We start from the raw sequence: 19,894 nt of genomic DNA, 5'->3' as shown, positions 1-19,894 counted from the left end.
GATGAGGACACATTTGTTATACCTTAACTAATAAAGAATTTTTTAAAAAAATAAAAAAATAAAAAATGTCAATAACCAACACACACACACACACACACACACACACACACACACACACACACACACAAAGCAGAGCATTTCAGAATGGAAAAAGATAGCAGTGCAAAGATGTCAATCCTGACTGGCTGGCGTGGGTCAGTGGTTGAGTGTCAATCTATGAACCAGGATGTCATGGTTTGATTCCTAGTCAGGGCACATGCCCGGGTTGTGGCTCAATCTCCCGTGGGGGGCATGCAGAGGCAACTGATTAATGTTTCCCATCACTGATGTTTCTATCTCTCTCTCCCTTCCTCTCTGAGAGCAATAAAAATATATTTTAAAAAAAGATGTCAATCCTCTCTAAATTAATTTATCAATTATTTATCTATAATAATAAAAGTGTAATATACAAATAGACCAAACAACCGAAGAGCAGAAAGAATTCCCGGACGACCTTCCAGATGACCACGCTATGACACCCACTGGTGCCAGGCCAGCCAAGGTGGGTGCAATGCGATTGGTCGGGGGCCCAGTGTCACCCCATGATTGCCCTGCAGAGGGAGGCCCAGGCCACCGGCCAGCAAGGCAATCGATCAATTGGAGGGCTCCCCGATTGCCCCAAAGAGGGAGGCCCAGGATACTGGCCAGCGGGGTAACTGATCAATTAGGGGGCTCCATGATCGCCCCCAGTGATGGTTCTGTGGCAGGTGGGCAGGGCCTCCCTCTGCAGGGGTGATCCATTGGAGCCCTGGCCATGTGGGCAGGGCCTACCTCTTTGGGGTGATCGATCACGGGGCTCCCAGACTGTGAGAGGGCACAAGCTGGGCTGAGGGATCCCCTCCTGAAGTGCACCAATTTCATGCATCAAGCCTCTAGTATTCAAATAAAATCCCAAAGTGTCTTATTTCCCAAAACTTGACTGAATGACTCTAAAGTTCTTCTAATCAAAAGATGACACTTAAAAAAATTTTTTTCTCATCAAATTTATAATTTTGAAAAAGTTACCTCTGGGGAATGGCACTGGAGTGGCTGAGGGAGGGGGTCAGAGACTTTTCCTTCAATTGCTTTTATAATTAAAACTAGTGGCCTGGTGCACGAAATTCATGCACATTATAAGAGAATTAATTAGAGGAAATATTTTAATATTGCTATTTGCCCTTTCTCTATAATAGAAGTGTCAGAGATGAAAGAAAATTAGTAATATGTATATAAAAATCTCCCTTCTGTCAGAGTCTGGGGCGCGCCGTGGGACCCAGAGTCAAGTCCCCGCCCACCCACGTGCGCCTTGAAATCGCGTGAGACCCAGACCCCGCCAGCCCCACCCCCGTCAAACCCTGCAGGGCGAGGGGGCGCAGCCTCAAGTCCCCCGTCAAGCCCTGCTGGGTGAAGGGAACAGCCTCAGGTCCTCCCCTGTCAAACCCCGCCAAGCAGGGGGCGCAGCCTCAGGTTCCCCAGCCCGGCACCAGGGCGGGGGGCATGGCTTCACGTCCCCCAGCCCAGCCTCAGGTACCCCAGCCCCGGCGAGAGGGTGTGAGGGCATTATGACCATTTGCATATTAGCTCTTTATTATATAGGATAACTAGTAATAAAGTTTATTTTAAGAATGTATGATTGATTTTACATATATACTAGTATATATATACTAGAGGCCCAGTGCACGAAATTCGTGCATGGGGGTGTCCCCTCAGCCCAGCCTGCCCCCTCTCCAATCTGGGCCCCCTTGGGGGATGTCCAACTGCTGATTTAGGCCCGATCCCCAGGCAGTCGGACGTCCCTCTCACAATCCTGGACCCCTGGCTCCTAATCGCTCACCGGCCTGGTCACCCCTAACTGCTCCCCCCTGCCAACCTGATCACCCCTCACTGCCTCTGCATGCTGGCCTGATCACCCCTAACTGACTCCCTGCCAGCCTGGTCACTCCTAACTGCCCCCCCTGCAGGCCAGGTCACCCCTTACTGCCCCCTCTGCCGGCCTGGTCATCCCCAACTGCCCCCCTCTGCCAGCCTGGTCGCCCCTCACAGTCCCCCTGCCAGCCTGGTCGCCCCACGTAGCCTGCTTGTTCATTCGTTTGGTCGTTCCTCAATAACCCTCCCTGTCGGCCTGGTTACCCCACGCAGCCTGCTTGTTTAGTCATTTGGTCGTCCCTCAATAACCCCCTTGCCAGCCTGGTCATAGGCAGCCATTTTGTGAGGGCATGAGGGTTAATTTGCATATTACCTCTTTATTATATAGGATATATATATATAAACTTAAATAAAAACATATGAAAATGCATATAAAAGAATATCTGTAGCTAGGCCGGGTGGCTCAATGGTGGAGCATTGACCTATGAACCAGGAGGTCGCAGTTCGTTTCTCAGTCAGGGTACATGTCCAGGTTGCGGGCTCAAACTCCAGTATGGAGCATGCAGGAGGCAGCGAATCAATGATTCTCTTTATCATTGATGTTTCTATTTCTCTCTCCCTCTCCCTTCCTCTCTGAAATCAATTAAAAACATATTTTAAAAAGATAAATTTCAAAAAAAGAGTATCTGTAAAAACAGCCAAAACAACTTTTATGGGGAAGCTTATCATACAAGATATTAGACTTTATTATAAGGGTACAATAAATAAAACAGTGCATATATTAGTCTACATGGCTACATAAACAGAACAGAACAGGGAGTCCATACATAGACACACTGAGCATATGGGAATTTAGTATAATATAAAAGTACTATCCCAAAAGAGTAGGAAAAAATGTATTAATTAGTGTTGCCAAGACAGCTATTTGATGGGAAATTATTTTACCTACAATATTATTTATCATATATGATGATATATAATATTACATATGCTACATATAGTATAGCATATAAAAATTACAATGAAAAATAAAACATAGTAGTATGACAGTACACACCATAAGTTGAACAAATTATAAACTGCAAAAAGTGCTGGTAACACATACTTAATAATATTCTTAATAACAAGTCTTATAAATCAATAAGAGAAATACTGCAATAGTAAAATGGGTACAGCATATGAGAAAAAATCTTTTAAATAAATAATTATTGACAATAAATATCAAAATATGTTGAAGCTCATCAGTAATTAAAACAACACAAAATAAAAATATGACTGTTTAAAATCTGAATAATAAATCAATGTTGATGAAACTGGTGAAAAGGGTGTTGATAGAAGTGTAAATGTGAACCAAGTTTTTAGAGGGTTATTTGGCAATATTAACCAAATTTTCAAATACATGCACTCTCTGACACTACAAATGTACCCTGAGGAAATGACTGGTCAAATATACAAAATATACACAAAATGATGGTCCCCGAAGCCTTTAGAAATAACACACAAAAAAAGCTATACACCCCATTTTTTCGTCTTGGAATAACTGCAGCCATTAAAAAAAATGAAGAAAAAATTAGTAAGAGCTATATGCATTGACATAAAAACAAGATTGAAGATACACGGTTAAATAAAAAATGGCAAATTATGCCCTAGCCAGTGGTGAGCATCAACCTGACTACCGGAAAGTTGCCGATTCGATTCCTGGTCAAGGGCATGTTGCAAGGGCACGTTCCTGGGTTGTAGATCTGATCCCTGTTCCTGGTCAGGGCTCATACAGAAGGCAACCAATCAATGTGTCTCTCTCACATCAATGTTTCTCCCTCTCTCTCTCTTGCTCTCGCTCTCTCTCTCTCTCTCTTCCTGCCCGCTATCTTCCACTCTCTCTAAAAATCAATGGAAAAAAATATCCTCACTCCTTGGATGAAAATTAAAAAAACAAATCAAAGGTAAGTTATAACTACTGGATATAATACAACTCCATATTTGTAAAGAAAAAAATCATAAATTTTGCTCATCCTGTATGTTTATACATACATATACGCGTACATAATTTAAAGCCTGGACATATGCATGTATGCATTACCTATGGACACAGACAATAGAGTGGTAAAGGCCTGGGGCATGGCAGAAACTAGGACAAGGGGGGAAATGGAGCAAAAAAGGGGGGACATTTGTAATACTCTCAACAATAAAGATTTAAAAAATAAAATCAATGAAAACAATATCCTCGAGTGAGGATTAACGACAAGAATAAAAGGACTTAGCTCTCCCTCCCGGGGGCACACCTGTGTCTTCTTTCCCTTTCCTCTCTCCCTCCCCCTCCTCCAGGCATGTTACCATTTGCTTACTCACTTCCAAGCTCCAGGGGCCCTTCCTTTACCTCCATAACTCGTTTCCTAAGCCCATTTCTTCTAGGAATTACTTCGTCTACGTCTATAATTTACCCAAATAAATGTTCTCTAACAACAACAAAAAAAGGACTTTATAAAAAGTGAGATAAAAAGCTATAAACAAAGACAGTATTTATCTATACTAATAAAAGGGTAATATGCTAATTAGGGCGGTCATCTTCCGGACATCCATCCGGACATCCATCCGGATAAAGCCACAGAGGCTGCAAGGCCCGGGGCTCAGGCAGCCATGGGCTCAGGCAGCCGTGAGCCCCAGCAGCTGCGAGGCTAAGCCGTCAGAAGGACATCTCCTGAGGGCTCCTGGACTGTGAAAGGGGGCAGTCTGAGGGACTCCCCCCCTCCAGTGCACAAATTTTTGTGCACCGGGCCTCTAGTATATATATAAAAGCCTACATGAACAAACGACCGGACCACCAGTCGCTATGACACACACTGACCACCAGGGCCAGACACTCAATGTAGGAGCTGCCCCCAGGTGGACAGTGCACTCTCACAGCTCCCGGAGCTTATCGAGCAGCTGCGGCAGCAGGTGCAGTTGAGGCCGGGATGAGCAGGAGCAGCATGGCGCCTGGCCTGGGCTCAGGCTCCTCCCTGGCCTCCTGGCCCTTTGTGCACTACTACATCCCTCGGGGGATGTTGGACTTCCAGTTTCAGCCTGCAGGGGTTGGCCGAAACCGGCAGTCCGACATCCCCCGAGGGGTCCCAGATTGTGAGAGGGTGCAGGCAAGGCTGAGGGACCCCACCAATGCATGAATCTGTGCACCGGGCCTCTAGTATATTAATATATATATGTTAATGGCTTAGTATCAATAATATGAAAAACTACATAAATGGACAAACGAATAGGAAAATGGGTAAAAACCATAAAAAGTATTTTTCAGAAGAAAAAAACACGCGGCAAATAAATCTATGAAGAGATAATCTCACTAACAAGAGAAATGCAAGTTATACCACAAGATACCATTTTATCCCACTTGATTGGGAAAACATTAAGAAGTGAGATATCGGTTGGAGAACCAAGATGGCGGCATAGGTAAACACCAGAGTTTGCTGCCTCGAACAACCACTTCAAAAATACAGACGCGCGGCCCCTTAGGGCAGGGCTGAGAATCAGCCATAGCTGCTTGCTCCGCCCTGTTGATTCCGAGACCCCGCCCCATCCAGGCTGCTGCAAAGCCTTTTGCATATGAATGCCCGGGTCCTTTACAATCTGACAACTACCTAACAAATTGCAGCTGGGCCAGACAGACCCAGAACTTCCAAGAGAAGGCCCAAGGCCCCACAGCAGCTTGCATTGCTTCTCAGCTGGGCCTCATCTGGGCACCCCCAAACCCCCAAAAAAGGAAGGGGAATCTGCATATCTCTTCATAGCTCCTGCTGGGTAACCTCAGGAAGAGGCTTAATTAGCACCTCCTTAGATCCAAGAGCCAGTGTACCCAGTGGTCAGAGTGGGACCACCCAGATTACAACTCCTCAGATTCATAAGGAACACACTCAGGGGGCAGACTCAGTGAGCACCAAAGCCCCACTGAAGCAAGTCTTGCCCCAGAAGGGTGTCTTCAGCACAGAAGTTCTCCCACTGCAGACACAGCTGATTCTCACTGCCAATTGGCCTGGAGGTCAATTCCTCCCAGTGACACCTAAAACAATCAAGGCATAACTACAACAAGACTGTGCACAAAGCCCACAAGGGGGTGCACCAAGAGTGTCCACCTCAGGTAACTGGGGAGGCTGAGCCACTGGGCCCTGTAGGACACCTAGCACACAAAACCACTCTACCAACACAGGGAAGCAGACAAAATGCGAAGACAAAGAAACAGGTCACAAATGACAGAAATGGAGGACAGCAAACGACTGGATATAGAGTTCAAAACCACGGTTCTAAGATTTTTCAAGAATTTTATGGAAACCGCCGATAAATGTATTGAGATCCTTAAGAAATCTAGTGAGACCCTCGATGTTGTGATAAAGGACCAACTAGAAATTAAGCATACACTGACTGAAATAAAGAATATTATACAGACTCCCAACAGCAGACCAGAGGATCGCAAGAATCAAGTCAAAGATTTGAAATGCGAAGAAGCAAAAAACACCCAACCGGAAAAGCAAAATGAAAAAAGAATCCAAAAATACGAAGATAGTGTAAGGAGCCTCTGGGACAGCTTCAAGCGTACCAACATCCGAATTATAGGGGTGCCAGAAGATGAGAGAGAGCAAGATATTGAAAACCTATTTGAAGAAATAATGACAGAAAACTTCCCCTACCTGGTGAAAGAAATAGACTTACAAGTCCAGGAAGCGCAGAGAACCCCAAACAAAAGGAATCCAAAGAGGACCACACCAAGACACATCATAATTAAAATGCCAAGAGCAAAAGACAAAGAGAGAATCTTAAAAGCAGCAAGAGAAAAAAAGTCAGTTACCTATAAGGGAGTACCCATACGACTGTCAGCTGATTTCTCAACAGAAACTTTGCAGGCCAGAAGGGAGTGGCAAGAAATATTCAAAGTGATGAATAGCAAGAACCTACAACCAAGATTACTTTATCCAGCAAAGCTATCATTCAGAATTGAAGGTCAGATAAAGAGCTTCACAGATAAGGAAAAGCTAAAGGAGTTCATCACCACCAAACCAGTATTATATGAAATGCTGAAAGGTATCCTTTAAGAAGAGGAAGAAGAAGAAAAAGGTAAAGATACAAATTATGAACAACAAATACACATCTATCAACAAGTGAATCTAAAAATCAAGTGAATAAATAATCTGATGAACAGTAAAAAAAAAAAAAGAAGAAGAAGAAGGGAGATATCACAGGTTTCAAGATGGCAGCAAAGTAGGTGGATCTTTCTCTCACCTTCTCCCAGAATGGAACTGGAAATAAAACTAAACTGGGGAGCAGTCACCTGAATTACCAAGTGAAGACTAGCTGAAGAGCATACTTTTAAACAAAGAAGGATAGAAACCACCTGCAATTGGTAGGAAGAGTGGGGTTGTGAGAGGGGCTGGCTTATCACCACTGGCAAAAGGCTAAGGGTGCAGAGAGATACTTTGGCTGTGGGGTTGGAGTTGGGGGTGGGGGGGTGTTGCTTCCCCTGAGAGGAGTGAGGCCTAGAAGCCAGCGGGACACTGCAGCCTACAACATCCAGCCGGGTAGCATTCAGCAGTCATAGGCAGTGGGGATTCCATCTGCCAGAAAGAAACAGAGCCTGCCAGGGACAAAGCCACTTTTTTCCCTAAAGGGGCAAAGCACAGGATTTTCATTCACAACTACTCACTCTGGACTTTGGTAGATGGAAGGTGGTGCACACTGGAGTCACTTGAGGAGAGTCTGGGGTGGGGGGCATTGGGGAGTGATGTGGGAGAGGGGCTAATGGGATCAATGTACTCAGTCATCCCGCTGCCTCCCCCACATACTGCAGTAGCCATTTGTCCTCAGAGGTGCAAGTCCCTGGCAGTAGCAGCAGTCTGGAAAAAGGCAATTACCCCACTCTCTGGAGGCCCCTTGCCCTACCCTGCGTCTCAGCCCCTGCTGCGGAGGCAGCACCAGAGGGATTTGGGCAATCTAATGGGCCATCAGAGGTTGGTTTTAGGGCAGGGCCATTGCCCAACTTACTAGGAACTTAACTTGTGCTTCCCCAAAATGGGAGGGCTGATGGAAACCCCTGGCTTCAGGCAGACCCCATAGGCATGCCTAGAAGGGGAACCGCCCTGCCAATTTTTTGGGAAATATTCCAGGACAGAATTAGGCATGTGGCTCTAGGGCAGGGGAGCACCTTCATCATCTTTCCTTAAGTCTGAACTCACCCTCACAAGAGGTCCCATCCTCCTGATTCCACCAAAAGCCCTTTCAGAAACTGCATTTTCAATGACTAAGCCTGTCACCTGGACTGCAGGCGGAGGCTGTGGATCCTGAGCTTCCTTGGGACATTGGAAGACCCACCCATGGAATCCATGTTGCTAACAAGCTGACCTTAGAGCACACTAGGCCCGTTCCGTGCACAGCTAAACCCAGCATAAGCAGCTACAAACTGTGGAAGACTAGAAGCTTTGACCAGGTTGCCAAAAGCCAATTGTGGACACCTTCTGACATTGGCTAGCATTATAATACCTGCCAGGAGGCCTGAAACCAGAATACTGAACAGCCTCAGACAACGTAAGAGGAGGATCCAAAGGAAAATTGCAACAGGTGCTGAGTCTAAACACTACTGAGACAAACTCCACTTTGTTGTTTTCATTATTTTCTTTATATTGTCTCCTATTTTTGCTTTATTACCTTTTCATATCTCTTATTTTTCTCTTTCCTTTTCTTACTCTATTTTTCCCTTTCTCTTTTTTCTTTTTGTCCTTTTTGTAATTTTTTTCTTCTCTTTTTTCCCCTTGCATAATTTGTTTCTTTCTTCTTTTCTCTATTACCATTTTCCTTTTCCTATATTTAAAAAAAAAATGTTTTCATTGATTTTAGAGAAAGAGGAAATGAGAGGGATAGAGACATAGAAACATTGATGAGAAAGAGAGAGACATCAATTGGCTGCCTCCTGTTCTGCCCAACCCTTCCCCACCCCCCAACTGTGGATTGAGCCCACAACCAGCGCATGTGCCCAGACAAGGAATCTAACTGGGGATCTCATGGTTCATGGTCAACGAGCAACCACGGGGACTCACTGGATTGACTTTTTTTCTATTCTTACTTTTTTACTCTCCCTTCTTTCCTTTCATATATTTAAAAAAATCTTTATTGTTGAGAGTATTACACATATTCTCTCCTACTCTCCCAATTGCTCTCTGCTACCCAGATCCCACCCTGCCTCAGGCCTTCACCACCCTATTGTCTGTGTCCATGGGTAATATATATATATATATTTTCCCCTTTGGTTAATCTCTTCCTGTGTCCACTCCCCCCTTCCCTCTGAGTTTCGTCAGTCTGTTCCGTTTCTATGCCTTTGGTTCTATTTTAACCAGTTTATTGTGTTCATTAGATTCTTTGTGCATTTATTTTGATTATTAGATTCAGTTATTGATAGATACATATTTGTTGCCATTTTATTATTAATATTTTTTATCTCCTCTTTTTCTTCTCCTTCTTCTCCTTCCTCTTCTTAAAGAATACCCTTCATCATTTCATATAATACTGGTTTGGTGGTGATGAACTCCATTAGCTTTTTCTTGTTTGTGAAGCTCTTTATCTAACCCTCAATTCTAAATGAAAGCTTTGCTGGGTAGAGTAATCTTGGTGGTAGGTCCTTACTACTCATCACTTTGAATATTTCTTACCAATCCCTCTGGCCAGCAAAGATTCTGTTGAGAAATCAGCTAACAGTCTTATGGATGCTCCCTTGTAGGTAACTGATGGCTTTTTTCTTGCTACTTTTAAGATCCTCTCTTTGTCTGTAACCTTTGGCATTTAAAAAAAAATCTTTATAGTTGAAAGTATTACATGTCCCCTTTTTTTCTCCCAAGGACCACATCCAGCCCAGTCCCGCCCCTGCCCCAGGCTTTCACCACCCTATTGTCTATGTCCATGGGATCTGCATATATGCAAAAAAGGTCTTTGATTGATTACCTTCCACCCACCCACCCTCCACCATCTTCTCTCCAAGATTCCACACTCTGTTCCATGCTTCCATGTCTCTGCATCCATTCCGTTCATCAGTTTGTCTTGTTATTTAGATTCCACATAGGAGTGTGATCATGTGATATTTCTCTTTCTCTGACTGACTTATTTCACTTAGCATGATACTCTCCAGGTCCCTCCATGCTGTCTCAAAGGGTAAGATATTTTCCTTTTTACTGCTGCATAGTATTCCATGGTATAAATGTACCCCAGCTTTTTTATTCCCTCGTTTACTGATGGGCACTTGGGCTGTTTCCAGATCTTAGCTATTATAAATTATGCTGCTATGAACATAGGGGTGCATACATTATTTGTGATTGTTGTTTTGGGTTTCTAAGGATATATCCCTAGAAGTGGGATCACTGGATCAAAAGGCAGTTCCAGACTTAATTTTTTGAGGAAAATCCATACTATCCTCCTATATAATAAAAGGCTAATATGCAAATTGTCCCCTTGCGAGTTCAACCTGGCGTTTGATCGCTCGCTATGACATGTGCTGACCACCAGGGGGTGGCACAGAACATGGTGGGTGACCAGTTGTGGCGACAGGGTGCTGAGGGAGTGATGGAAGGAGGAAGCGGGGAGGCCGGGAGTCGGGGAACCTGATTGGCCCTGATCACCAGCCAGGCCTAGGGACCCTACCCGTGCACGATTTTCATGCACTGGGCCTCTAGTTTTCCATAATGGCTGCACCAATCTGCATTGCCACCAGCAGTGTACTAGGGTTCTCTTTTATTCTCCACATCCTCACAAGAACTTTTCATTTGATTTGTTGATGGTAGTGATTCTGACAGGTGTGAGGTGATACCTCATGTCATTTTAATTTGCATCTCTCTGATGATCAGTGACTTTGAGCTTTTCATATGTCTCTTGACCATCTGTATGTACCCTTTAGAGAAGTGCCTATTTAGGTCCTTTGCCCATTTTATTAAAATATATTTTTATTGATTTCAGAGAAGAAGGAAGGAGAGATAGAAACATCAATGATGAGAGAGAATCACTGATTGGCTGCCTCCTGCACACACCCTACTGGGGATTGAGCTCACACCCCGGGCATGTGCCCTTGACTAGAATTGAACCCAGAATCCTTCAGTCCACAGGCCAATGCTCTATCCACTGAGCCAAGCCATCTAGGGCTCCTTTACCCATTTTTAATTGGATATTTTGTCTTCCTTTTGTTAAGTTGTATGAGTTCCTTATATATTTTAGATATTAACCCTTTATCAGATGTATCATTGCCAAATATGTTCTCCCATGCAGTGGGGCTCCCTTTTCATTTTGTTGCTGGTTTCTTTTGCTGTGCACAAGTTTATTTTGATGTAGTTCCATTTATTTATTTTCTCCTTAGTTTCTTTTGCCCTAGGAGATGTATCCGTAAATATTTTGCTACGAGATGTCTGAGATTTTGCTGCCTATGGTTTCTTCTAGCATTTTTATGGTTTCCTGACTAAAATTTAAGTCTTTTATCCATTTTGAGTTTGTTCTTGTGTATGGTGTAAGTTGGTGATCTAGTTTCATTTTTTTTGCATGGATCTGTCCAGTTTCCCCAACACCATTTATTGAAGAGATTGTCTTGACTCCATTGTATGGTCTTGCCTCCTTTGTCAAAAAATATTTGAGTGTAATGGTTTGTGTCTCTGTTGATTGTTGTTTTGTGTCTGTTGTTTGCTTTAATTTGTTTAAAGATGGGGCACATCCCACTTTGCTAGGGACCCTAGCTACTTGTGGCAGGCTGAACCTGTGGCAGTGATTGCAGGAACTTCCTACCAGCTGCCAAGAATTCTTAATCTTGGGGACCCTTCCTGCTCTCCCTTTCAAGACATCAACCACTGGAAACTCTTAGTGAAAGTTCTTGTCTGTCTGTGATGTAACTTGGTTACTGGTGTTCTTTGCTTGCTTTCTTACCTTGGGGGACTTAGTCATTTTATAAACATAAGGAATCCTCACTCTGTTGTTTGGGCTTTGTGCCACTCAGAACCCATTTGCTGTGCTGGGTTAGTGTGAGAGAAGATTCTAAGGCTAATGTCCCAGTCCACCCTTTTGAGAGTACTCATTTATTTACAGGGCTTTTGTTTGTTTTTAGGATCTCTTCTTATATATAAGATTTCATATTGTTAGTCTACTCAGAAAGAAAAGATATGGGGGAAAAAAATCTTCTAAACACCCCAAGTCTTTTTCCTAGGAGGAACAGACCTGCAGAAGTGCCCTCCAGCAGGCTGGAGAAATAGCAGTGGGAGCCACTCCAAAATGGCAAATAAAAATAAAATAAAATAGTACTTTCACATTAAAGCTGCTGGAGGCCGGTGAGTTATTCCTGTTACAAAACTTGCCAAGAAAATGCCTTGGGTAATAATAATTGATTTTAAAATCTCAAAGTTGTAAAGGCAAAATAATATAACTAAAATGGAGGGTATATAATAAAGCTTTTTTTCAGTGATAATTATATAAGCCTAAACATCGTTTTCCAAAGACTTTGGTAACTTAAAACTTTGGAGGAATTTGCTGGGTTAAATAGTAAAAATTATTAACTATCTAGGTAGTTTGAAATAACAAGATACTGAAATATTAATTAATCTGAGTTTGCCTCATGAAAATCTAGAGGATGGATTTGAATGAATAAGTCTTGTATTTTATTTGAAATCTCTTAAAATGTGAATATTGCTAATCTGGGGAATGTTACTTATATGTCACCTAAAAAAAAAGGTTCCTAAGGGTTAGGAATTCTAACTAATTGGAAAGAAATTATGGTTTTGGTGAAATAAAAGGCATGAGGCATGGAGATGCATTTTGAAGGAAAAAGAACGTGGATTCTAAAGCTGGTTATTTCTGAAAGTTGTTAGCTTTGTGAATAAAGGTTTGTGAAAGTTGTAGAATGTTTGTAAAGTAAGTTGTATAAATGATACAGGCCAGTGAGCCAGGAGTAGTAGAATAGGTAAATTGGGATGGTTAAACAGCAATTTGGAGCCATCTAGTAAATCCTATCTTCCCTAAAGCAAGGACACTTAAGAGTAAATGATTTGCATTTTGCCTCCCAAACCAGAAGGTAAATAGCTTATATCAACCTACTCAGGGAGACAGATAGCAGAAATCCAATTAGTATCATGTGCTGACCATATCCAAGGACAAATGAAGTCAGAGAATAAACCTCATTTTGGTTAGTCCTTTTCTAGTCTTAAAAGGGAAAAAGTTTTTCCTGTTTTTGCCCAGGGAACAAACATTCTATAAGTAATTGAAATGGTTATATGTTATATTAATCAGGTACTTGATTATTTAAAAAAAAAAGGCATCTTAATCATGGGAAGTGAAGGTTGCTACCCTATATTTGTGTTTAATACCCTTTTGTCACCTTGAATGCATAATAGTAATGATATCTGATTTTTTGGTAAAATAAGTTTGACAACCTTTCCAGGGTTTGAATTTTAAGATACTTTTTCTTTTTTTTGTTTTTTTTTGTTATGTACCTTTCATTGAGATGGTAAAAGATACATCCATTCATTCAATAATTATTTATTAGGCAAGATACTTTTCCTTAACCTCGAATTGGCTTTAGGTCATTCCAATAGGCCCTGCAATGCCTCAAGGATTTGTTTTCTCTCATGAAGGAAAATTTTCTGCTTAAGGTGAAGTATGGTAGCAATCATCTCAGGTAGAAACCGTAGTTTAACTCTAACCCTGCTGTTTGGTTTCTGTACTTATTTTCTTGCTAAAGTAATAGAAAAGTTTATTAATTTTCTGAATTATATAAATCACCCCATTTGATTAAATACCCTATTGATTGTAATGTGAATATCCCATTGGTTGTGGTCATACTGGTCTTAGAAAGCACATTTTCCTTTACCTGGGAAGAACAGCACAATTATCCCAAGGTCAGAGGGCTCTAGTTAACGTGTCCCTGTTGACCCAGTGATCCGGAGACCCAAAACTATAATTTAGATAACATGCTTAAGTAAACTGCTTTTTTGCAAACCAGGTTCCTCATTCCAGACCCGAGGGCTCTAGATAATGTGTTTCTGTCAATTCAGTGATCCGGAGACCCAAAACTAACATGCATGCTTATAATTTAGATAACATGCTTAAGTAAACTGCTTTTTTGCAAACCAGGTTCCTCATTCCAGACCCGAGGGCTCTAGATAATGTGTTTCTGTCAATTCAGTGATCCGGAGACCCAAAACTAACATGCATGCTTAAGTAAAACTGCTTCTGCTTCTGTAAACTGCTTTTTTGCAAACCAGGTTCCTCATGCCAAACCTTGGGATGTAATCAATACCTTTGTGATCTTTGCCTATATAAATCTGGTGTTGGGGCTGGCGCGGACATTATGAGATCTGGGAGAGCGAAATGCCCCCTCTTAGTCCCGGATTTGCAATAAATGTGACTCTTTAATTCGACTTCTTGAGGCGTCCTTGTGTGATTCGCGGGGTACAACAAAGGTACATGGGAAGCTTTGTCAAATAAAGAAATAATTATATTCTATTTATATATGCATATTAAATAGATTCTGATGTGTTTTCATTTATAACTAATTGTTAGTTATAATATTGTGGAATATTACATTTTGCAGAAAAGACAATATTCCATTATAATCAAGTCCATAACTGTCTCATTTTAAATTTCTTCTTGTCATTTAGAGACACTGTTGTGTTATAATGCATCTGAAAAAATATACATCTTCTGAGGGATCCATGGAAAGGACTGACATTTTCAGATCATCCCCTTCAAACTGGATGAAAATTATTAGAACTCTATAAAGTATCTGGATTTGTAGATACTTATACAAAGTAGAAGGAAAAATTAGAAGAAAAAAATTTAATTCTGGGACTGAATGAACTGTAAATAATTATATAGTTTTGGTAACTTTTGTTGAAAGTATTGCTGATTCTTAAACTTTTTGTTTGTCAGATATAAGGAAGTATCTTTAAAGCAATTTCGTAAATTATAGATTTTTCTCCCTACCTGTCCCTCCAGAATTTGGCAGTTCTTAATAAATGGCAATATAATTCTGTGCATGAGTTAAATAAGACCTATTTCCAACTGTGGTTATGTTAACCAAGACTTTGACTGGAATGTCATGTCTGAGAGAGACATGCTGGAACTCTGGATGTCACCAGAAAGCTTTAAGGAATGAAGCCAATAAAAGCAACTTGGAGAAAGCCTGGTACCTTGCTTGGTCACATTGTTCATGGCAGTCTTTTCAGCTAAGGAATGAATGTTGCTTTCCTGAGAGATGGCAAAGAAGGAACCTCAAGACATCATTGGGGACCTCAACTTGAGGACTTCACCCATATCCATAGGTATTGCAGGCCAACCTGATGGCAGCTAGGTGGCTCAGCTTCTTTGCTCTGCAGGGCTAATTAAAACTTGATCATGAGTTCCCAGCAAAGCATTTTTTTTTTAAAAAGCCTACGTGGTCAACTGTTATTCTTATTGTGTTTATGCAAAGAATCAGGCCAAATTGTCTTTAATAAAAATGAGGGTGATTTTAGGGAGAAAAATTTTGTTTCAATAGGAAATATTAGGACTGAAATTTGTTTTTTTTTCTTTCACCAGACCATTTGTCATAATTCTTGCTGTTCTAACTTTTGCCCAATACTAAATTTTATAACACACTTTGTCTCTACCAGGCTACAAGCCCTGCTCACACTCAGGGAATATCACCTCCAGACAACATTGCCATCTCCTTCTATGACCAGACCTCATCATCCCTCTGACAGAGAGCAAGGATCTCTTGGCTCTGAAGGAAAAACTTTATCCCTCCGCAGCATGAAGCAGTTACAGAAGATACCCTGCACCCCCTATCTCTGAAAGAATTCAGAGCCAAGATCCTTAAAGGAATGACGTAGGCAGTTAGACCTGAACAGAGCAAGGACGATGGGCCAACCAGAGGAGAAATGGACAAGACCCTGAGGAATGTTTCTAGTCACTCCAACTGTTCTGACGCAGGCAATGGAGGAACCTGTGTAGAACTGACCTTTACATTTTGCTGAGTAGGAGTTGGGACACCTATTGATAATATATAAAATTATTCCAATCATTTTGGGAAGTCATATACAGGGACCTTTATATGTTGGAAACCACTGTCTGGGAAAAGGATGCAGGGATGTTTCCCCTAAAGTTGCTGCAATCGTTCCCTGTGGCGAATGTCTGACTTTTACCCGGTGTTCTAGCTACTGTCTTTAAGTATCTAATAACTACAGTATAAATTGTTCTGATAATTTCACCCTCCCTTATAGTAATGGACATATTAAGCCACTGGCTGGTTGGTTTCTGATATGTGGGATAACTGCTTATTCATATACTCCTGCCATCAGCACTGGGGGGCCCTGTTCCTTAGGATGACTGTCTTTATGCCTCAGAAACATTACAGGGTCTGAACCAAAAGAGACTTTCTCAAGGCCATGGCACTGGATAGCAATGACAATCTCCACCTGTGGAGTCCTGCTGAATATATTGCTTTGACCACTTTTGTTATGCTAATAATGATAGGCTCCCTTAATGTAGAAGTGACCTGGCTGGCTTGTAACATGGTAAAAGTCCTAAATGCCACCTCCAGGGCTATACAGGGGATAAATCAAGAGCTGAGCCAGGTCAGGGAAGCAGTTCTAGAAAATCTGGCAGCAATAGATTATTTGCTATTACAGCATAACCATGGTTGTAAGGAATTTAAAGAAATGTGCTGTTTTAATCTTTCTGACAATTCTCAGTTGACAGATCACATATCCAAGATCCTGCACTTAGTGTATCCCATCCCTGGGAACTGTTTTCAAGGCAGAAGCAAATGCAGTCCAGTAGGATGAAACTTTTTTTAATTTTTATTATTGATTTCAGAGAGGAAGGGAGAGGGAGAGATAGAAACATCAATGATGAGAGAGAATCATTGATTGAGGTCTCCTGCATGCCCCCTTCTGGGGATCAAGCCTGCAACCTGGGCATGTGCCCTTGACTGGAATCGAACCTGGGACCCTTCCGATCACAGGCTGATGCTCTATCCACTGAGCCACCCAGCTAGGGCAAGATGAGACTTTTTCATCTAAAACTAATCTCATAGATATGAGATGATAGAAATATCAGTGGGGAAATGTTAGGAGCAAAAATAGAAATAGCCAGAACCGGTTTGGCTCAGTGGATGGAGCTTCGGCCTGCGGACTCAAGGGTCCCGGGTTCGATTCCGGTCAGGGGCATGTACCTTGGTTGCGGGCACATCCCCGGTGGGGGGCGTGCAGGAGGCGGCTGATCGGTGTTTCTCTCTCATCGATGTTTCTAACTTTCTGTCCCTCTCCTTTCCTCTCTGTAGAAAATCAATAAAACATATTTTTAAAAAAAATAGAAATATTGGGGACTAGCTATTTATGGGAAATATTAATCATGCTCTGTTAACCATAATTGCCTTGGGTTGGTTAAAGAAAGGATATTCCGACCTGGCTGGGAGTTGTACACCCCCAGGACCTGGAAATCAACCTTGGAACCATTGTTATTCAGGAACTGCCTATTATCATGGAAAGATTAACAATCTTATCGCCCAAACAATGGAGTCCCACCCCAGCCTCCTATTTCCCCATGTCTGTAATCCCTACTTCCCCATGTAATCTTTGTCTTACCCTATATAAGCAGCTGGCTTATGGGGGGCTGCAGAGCAGATTTTTGTGGATGACCTGCTGCTCTCCCATACTGCCAGCAGTACTGGAATAAACCTCATATATGATTCAAAAAAAAAAAAAGAAACAAACACAAAAATACAGCTAAAATGGGGAGACAAAGAAACAACCCCAAATGAAAGAAAAAGAGGAAGCTCCAGAAAAAGAGTAAAATGAAATGGAGGCAATCAATTGATAAGATATAGAGTTCAGAGTAATGGTTATAAAGCTGCTCAAGAAACTTAGTGAAAACTACAAGGAACTTAATAGGAATCAAAAGGAACTTAGTGGGAACAACATTGACATGAAAAAGAAGTTAGAAACCATGACTAAGAACCAGTCGGAAGTGAAGAATACCATCAAGGATACACTGGGGGGAATTAAAAGTAGGATGGCTGGACAGAGAGAAACATTGAAAGGAGGAGGAGAGACAGAGAGAAACATCGAACTATCTCACATCGATATCCCACATGCATTGTGATGCAACTGCAGAAAAATATGGCTCAGGAGACTAACCAGACCCCAGGGCCCATGCTGTGTAGTACAGGATGTAGCATTTATGGGAGTCCTAGGACAAATGGAATATGTTCTATTTGCTACAAAGAACATCTTTAGAGGCAGCAGAATAGTGCAGAATTAACCCAATGGGGACAGCTAGCGGTTCCAACAGTCCTACCTCAGATTCTGCATCTGTGCAAAGAGCAGACACTAGTTTAAACAACTGTGAAGGTGCTGCTGGCAGCACATCTGAAAAATCAAGAAATGTGCCTGTGGCTGCCTTGCCTGTAACTCAGCAAAGGATAGAAATGAGCATTTCAAATGCTCATTTGAAATCAGAGGACAAAATAACTACCCTGAAAACAGAGGTGTCAGAGCCAGTTGTCACTCAGCCCAGTTCATCAGTTTCTCAACCCAGTACTTCTCAAAGTGAAGAAAAAGCTCCTGAGTTACCCAAACCAAAGAAGAATAGATGTTTCATGTGCAGAAAGAAAGTTGGCCTTACAGGGTTTGACTGCTGATGTGGAAATTTGTTTTGTGGACTTCACTGTTACTCTGACAAGCACAACTGTCCGTATGATTACAAAGGAGAAGCTGCAGCAAAAATCAGAAAAAAGAATCCAGAGAATATAAATTACTACTTGTGAAGAGACTGAAACTTTGTTTTTATCTACACTAATAAAAGAGAAACATGCAAATTGGTGTCACTCTGCTACACCCACCAGCCAATCATGAGTATGCAAATTAACCCAACAAAGATGGCGGTTAATTTGCATATGCAGGCGCAGAGCAAAGACTGAAGACTGAAGATGACTGAAGACTGAAGACTGAAGAGGCTTGGCTTCTCCACTGCAGCCAGAGCGAAGGCCTGGGTCCTGGGTGCCAGAGGAAAACCGATGCCGGCAGCCAGGGAAGGAAGGCCTATTACGCAAATCTCTTTGTGCAACGGGCCTCTAGTTTTAATATATCATAGGAAAATATTAAAGAGCAGATGCTTGGTCATTTTCCTTTGATGTTCTCCAGAGTTTTACTTTGTACTACTTGTCTGTCTTATAATTGATATTTTAGAATCTTTGGGTGTTTGTTACAGGCAGAATTGGATAAATACAGCCCTATAAAATGTATATGCCCTCCCTTGAATAAAATTGGATGAAAATCTGCATATCAAAATGAATTTCACAGATAACGGGGACAAAATTTAGTTCCTACGTGCCAAACAAAACACATGAACTCTCTGCATGTTTGCAGCATACCTGCCTTTTGGGAATGTATCAAGGTATAATCTTTGGCTACTGTTATGTGCCTGTATTTTTCTAAAAGATAGTACACCAGAAAAGGACTGGCAGTCTACTTCTATCATAGTTAAACTTCACCATGTTAATTTCTACAACATGTTCACTGGAAGCAGGAAGAAGATAATAAAGAGGGTCAGACCTTTCCGTGAAACCAGTATTTGATGCCATATGTATGCCTGGCTAATTGGTCTAAAAGCTGTCAAATAAGACATTCTGTGAAAGGTAAACATTGCAATTGGTTATGAGTAAAAGCATCAAGCAATAGGGTCTTGGAGTTATCATTGAAGCTTATTGTGCTGGCCTGCACCAGAAGATGTCTGCATTACTCATTGCTAAAAATGTCTAGCACAGAACTGCACTAGGATTAATTTGTTCACAAGAAGAAATTAAAACTCTGCATTTGGTTTCCACATACAGCAGCTCTATTGAATAACATGCATCTGAATATTAAGTTGCAAAGGTATCTGAACAGTTAATTTTTCATGTGCATCTCCTGTTGAATGTTTTGGTTCAAGAAAGAATATTTAGAGCTTTTTAAAAGACTTCAGTTCTTAATGTAACTGTACT

At 41.8% G+C, this 19,894-nt stretch overlaps 1 protein-coding gene and 1 pseudogene across 2 annotated transcripts in view; one reads left to right on the top strand and one right to left on the bottom strand.

Annotated features, from left to right (window-relative positions):
• PTPN9 (protein tyrosine phosphatase, non-receptor type 9) overlaps positions 1–19,894 on the bottom strand; it is a 113,821-nt gene that overhangs the window by 49,092 nt on the left and 44,835 nt on the right. The window lies entirely within an intron of this gene.
• LOC106724165 lies at positions 18,001–19,010 on the top strand (annotated as a pseudogene).

Source organism: Myotis brandtii, unplaced genomic scaffold (assembly GCF_000412655.1).
Source record: "Myotis brandtii unplaced genomic scaffold, ASM41265v1 scaffold74, whole genome shotgun sequence".
NCBI classification, from domain to species: domain Eukaryota; kingdom Metazoa; phylum Chordata; class Mammalia; order Chiroptera; family Vespertilionidae; genus Myotis; species Myotis brandtii.
Note: the sequence above shows the minus strand (reverse complement) of the source record. Positions and strands in the feature narration are given on the sequence as shown.